The following is a 5,699-nucleotide window of genomic DNA, read 5'->3' on the forward strand; positions in this document are numbered from 1 at the left end:
AACGTGTAAAAGTAATTATCTCTTTTGATTGCGAATCAATTCTTGGTTGAATCCCATACTTATATCTAATTTGCTTTCTTCTTCCCGGATCGTTTTATATAGTATGCCATTGGCTAGGAGGGTTCCCTTCCCACATGCACCATCCCCCCCCCCACCCCACCCCAAAAGAAAAACCTCCGAACAAATATTTTTTCTGAAATTTTATGAACTACCCACTGATCACAAATCAAAATGTTAACATTGCATAAGTTGGCATGAACTTTCGGTTATCACGTCATCCAGATGGCATCCTTTTCCGATTTCACTAAAAAATGAAAAATAGTCATAACATCGACATTTTGCAACCGAGGAAGACAAATGAGGTATCAAATTGACCACTATAGAACAAGAAATTCATATCAGGACCAAATAACCAAACACATGTAGTGCTTTCTACGCAGGAAATGCAAATTAAAATTTAAAGCTCAAAAAAGTAATTTTAGCAAATTTTTCCTATTCGGCTTGACGCATCAAAAATGTTTCCTAACAACAAACTATTATTGGTTATCAGTTTTTTGACATCTTATCAATCAGTAAAACAATGAAATATATAGAGATGCAAAAGAAAATTATTGTTATACCATCATTAGGTTTACAAAACATTTTTGGATATTTATATTATGGACAGACGTCTACAGAAGTTATACTTTTCATTGACATTGACCCTTTTTCAAGGTCACAGTTGGGTAAAATTATAAAACAAGTTTATATTTCCGCCAAACATTTGTGACTCTTTTACGCCATTAAAACTCATTACCGTATAGACATGCAATTTCGTCTCTGAGATGATATACCAATGCCAAAATAATTTTTTATTGTATGACCTTCATCACTTTTGAAGGCCATGGTGAAACACTGTTGAATAATATGCTTAAAACACAATTCTTTTGAAACATTAGCTGGGGTCTTCCTCGTGTATGCTACATGATAATAATAATTTATGTATGCTTACAAACGATTATCCTTGATATGCATTAAACATCACAATGGTCAATTAATCGATTCGTGTATGCAGTAATTTCGCCCAAAGAAAGAGCGTATGTGGCTACATGTAACGACCGGTTATTGAAAAAAATACAAAACGATTGTAACCGATCACTGAGTTCATTTCGACTTATGTTCTTTTAACTATGATTTTTTTTTTAAATCTTCCGGATTTTACCCATGACGACTTATTGTATATAATTACTTACGTCAAATATATGGATCACTTTTACAAGGCTGCTGCATCAGAACAAATAGAGTCGCCGACATGACGACGAAACTGTCAGGCTAAACATACAAGGTTAGTGCACGCAGCATGCACGAATGCGAAGCTGTAATGAAGATGATACCTTTACAAAAATAGAACATGCTATGTATTTACTGTGTTATTGATGTGTATCAATGTCATCATTATTTAATTTTCAATTTTTTTCAGCGCTGTTTATTCGTCCTTGTGTGTAAATTATAATCTTATATTGTCATCCTTCTATCCACTATTCAGTCTGCCTGTCTATCCATTCGTTTGATCGTGTTTTTATAGTCTGACTTAATGAAATACATCTCAAATATGCACGTGCTGTATGCAGTGTATGACCTGTCATTCAGTAAAGGCAGACAGATTAACAGACGGATTGAAAAATGACACCAAAATACCTATGTGGAGCTGGAAAATAATTGTATTCATTCGTTCCTTCTTTCTTTCTTTTCTTAGTTCGTTATTTCGTTCGTTCTTTATTTCATTCATTCGATGTTTCATTCTTCCGTTGTTCTTTCTTGCGAAAAGGAAAAGGTATGTTGGGATCTCAGCGCTTTTAAAGTTTGTAGTAAAGTGTTCATTTATTGCATATACACGATTAATATGGAAGGATGTTTATAACAGTTTTGAGTTTCAAGGTCATGCCATACAACATCGCAGAAGTATTGGCTCATTAAATAGTTAATTTAATCATCAAAGTTGCGTAAAGATCGCGATAGGTCGCCAAAATACCATCTCGAGTTGCATCCATTTGACCATCACTTAGCTTTTTTAGTAAGCTTGGTTCCGTGTGCCGCTTACCACTAAGTACAAGTGCATTGAACGAAGCGTACATGAAGCCATAATTAAGATAATAGCAGAACTTCGATAAGTCGTACTTCAAGTGGTATTGTAGGACTTTTGTTTGTTTGTTTGTTTGTTTGTGTGGGTTTTACGGCACATCGACAGCTAAGGTCATTCAGGACCAAACTGCAAGTCAGGTATTAATAACAGGATATAAAAAATGACTGTATCTAAAGATCATAGTAAGAAAAAGACAATTACGAACTAAAACGCAAACTGTGAATGCTGATATTATAAAAAAAAAGAGTTGAATGGGATAAAATATTTTTAGCTAAAACACATATTGAAAAAAGAAGTGTTTTCTGGTTTTCATAATGACTGTATCTAAAGATCATACATCGTGCTTTGAATGTTGTTAGATCTGGACGCTACTGAGATGCGCAGTGTTACGTGTTATTGATCACATATAAGATATACATATTTGTTTATACAAAAGTGGAGGCTTCATTTCACATGAATCACACAAAATGTTAATAGATGTATAGCATGTTTAGATATTATAGGACAAAGAAGTAATTCTAACAGCGTGGACAAAAGAATTTTCTAGGCGATCTGTCCCTTTGTCAAGACACAAGAAGAACAAATACAATTACATGTTAAGAACGGTCACCGACGTACACAAAAACATAAACAATGGACACATACTGAATATAAGATAAACTAAAGGGACAATAACTAGGCGTATTGTCTGAATTATTCCTTCGGTAAGTCGCTATAATTGGTTGCGATGGCCGAATATTTGTATATTTTGAAATCCTATCTTAGGCAGTGATCCGTTCATTGCACATGTATGTTTCATACGAAAGGTAGCGATCCATTCAGTTGATTGTATTACCTCAGTTCCATTAAAATGCCATTTGAACAATATTTTAAAACTTAAAAACCTTCTAAGTAAAAAAATATAAACTAAACCACAAGGTTTGGCAGTGCCTACACCCAGTCGGTCGCTAAACCGACAGAAAGTTTGTCGGTCATTGTCTACAGTTTATGCGTTGAAGTCCAGGTGAGTAGAACTTTTTAAGATAATCCCTCTAACTTCGATTACTTGAGATTTTACTGTTTTGTTGAGATTTTACAACAGGCAACAACTAAAATGATGCCATGTTATTGTTATTTTATGTGTGTATTGATTTCATCGTTATCCGTTCTAACTAAAGTTCTAAAAAGTATAAGTCTAAACATACAAGGTTAGTGCTCGCAGCATGCACGGTTGTCGTATACTTGCATTTATACATGTCAAAGAAAATATAAATTAATTCGGAATATAGTTTTTTTTTTTTCTAGTTTTACAATCTCCATTTTTCGGAATTATTTCTCTGGGTTTCGATTATTATCTTACTTATGTGAAGAAGAATGAAAAAAACGAAGCAGGCATCAGATGTGAAGATTTAATCATCATTTCAATCGTAATTCTATATGTCTGATCTCGCCATCATAACAAAAACCTCCCACAAGACTTTCACGGTGACGACACGGTTCTTTCGTCCTTGTATGTAAATTGTGATCATATATCGTACGTGCCTTCCACCTATCATTCAGTTCGTCTGTCTGTCCATTCGTTTTGTATACAAAAAAATAATATAAGATAATTTATTTTGCCTTTGGTGCATGCGCTATCAGTAGTTCATTCCATATAGAATATAGTGTCATGGATTTTTTTCGGGATGCAATTAATTATTTTTTATATTTTCAACTTGAAGTAAAATTAGAAGCTCAAACTTTTTAATGGTGGTAATGGTGTTAAGTAAGTATCTTTTGTAACTGAAGAAAAATATGAAATTGTCTGCTTCTGCTTTTGATAGTGAAAAATACCAATTGTCAGCGGTGGAACATCTTTAAATTAGTATGGCAATTCCAATAGAAACATGTGACTACGCTAACTTTGATCCTTATGTGTATGCTGAAATAACCATCAACAACGACATTACTGGTATGAAGCAGGACCTCGATTGTCTTCATGATATCTTCAATAACGGTAAGTTTATAAAAAACAAATATGATTGTAAGTATTAGGGAATAACATTCTTGATTCGCGAGTAGCGGACTAAGCGGATTATCACAAAGTCCATAACTCGATAAAATTAAAACCCCAGTAACATCAATGTTTATTAGTAAAATAATTATTAGATCATTGATTCAATAAAATTCGCTTTCATGTACGATTTCGTTGATTTTCCTATGCTTGTTTTCAAAATCAATACGCGACGCTAATTGCTACCTAATCAGTAGCTTTGCCTGCCATGTTGTTGGGATATCATATGGTTATAAATAGTCTGTTCACTTTGATTGGCTGACCAAAACGATTAACATGTGTTGATTGGTTACTTGTTGTTGGAGATTGCATGTGTGTTAGGGGTACCAGTGGGGAAATTATTGCAAACAAATTATCATTTGATAAACTCAGGGAAGTCCAAATATTTCTTTCTGGTTGTCGAACATTATTCTCAGAAATCACACAAGGCGGCGCTACACATACTGAATAGAATATAAGTTCACAATCGAATCCCCTCGGAAAAATTAGTTGATTTGCCGAGTTTTGTTTACATATAGGCCTATAGCCTAACAAGTACTGTTAACTAGATGATCATGAACTACTTGTATAATCTGTCCGTACATGAGAGATGCTGGAACAAAATTAGGCTTTACTTAAAGAATATTTGTGGAACTGTATGCGCGACAGTAAAGTACAGTTTTAATTGAAATGTAATGGTATGCTTGTTTCTAAGCGTATATTATGTATAACACCAACTTGTCCAAGTACAGGTACATATATCAGTACAGTGTAGGCTATATCAGACGGAAAACGTGTTAGCATTAGGTAAAGGCCCATGCACCTTCTGAACAACTTTATTATAATAAACAAAACGATAATTTTCATAACGCAGGTCGTAATATGTTTCCCGACGTCTTCATAATTACAGCGCGTTAGTTGACTATTTCTGCGCTAGACGGCAAAACCTCAACTTGTTTGGTGTTGTAGCCTAATCTTTGGCCATATTCTGTTATAGATTGTTTTAAGAAAACTTTTTTTTGGAAAGGTAGCCTAGTGGCTCTTTCATGAAGTGGATTATCTTTACATTGAATGCGAAAGCATTTAAATTATCATTCTTCAGAAATGAATTGTCATAAGAACTATGGCAGCTAACTGTGAACAGGACAATTCGTCAAGCTTTCCTATTATTGCTTCCTAATATGTAATGCTGTATGGTATCCTTCATAGCTTTTTGGAAAGCCAATACTTGTATCTCTGCTATAATTTTACAAATATATTACAATACTATGAACAATTAAAAGGAATTGGTCAATCAAAGAGTCACATTTAGTATAAAACTAAATAAAAAAATATTCAACTTTCTAATTGACTTGACATTTTATAAATAATAAGTGAAATATCTTATATTTAATGAAATTTGAAAGTACAGCTATGTTTATTCTTGTGACAATTTATTATCACAGGGAAAGTGACTGGTAAGCGTCTCCTAGACGTTGGCACCGGTCCTACCATACACACCGTGATCTCGGCCAGTGATCACGTGGACGAGATTTTCCTATCAGATTATACACCACAAAATCGCCA

The 5,699-nt window shown here is 34.0% G+C and overlaps 1 long non-coding RNA gene across 1 annotated transcript; it reads left to right on the forward strand.

Moving 5' to 3' along the window:
- The first annotated feature begins 3,046 nt into the window (after positions 1–3,046).
- Positions 3,047–5,699, forward strand: LOC138309987 (uncharacterized). Its single transcript, XR_011206354.1, has 3 exons — positions 3,047–3,125; positions 3,925–4,097; positions 5,579–5,699. It is a non-coding gene; the product is annotated as an uncharacterized lncRNA (long non-coding RNA).

Source organism: Argopecten irradians, chromosome 16, assembly GCF_041381155.1.
Source record: "Argopecten irradians isolate NY chromosome 16, Ai_NY, whole genome shotgun sequence".
Taxonomy (NCBI): domain Eukaryota; kingdom Metazoa; phylum Mollusca; class Bivalvia; order Pectinida; family Pectinidae; genus Argopecten; species Argopecten irradians.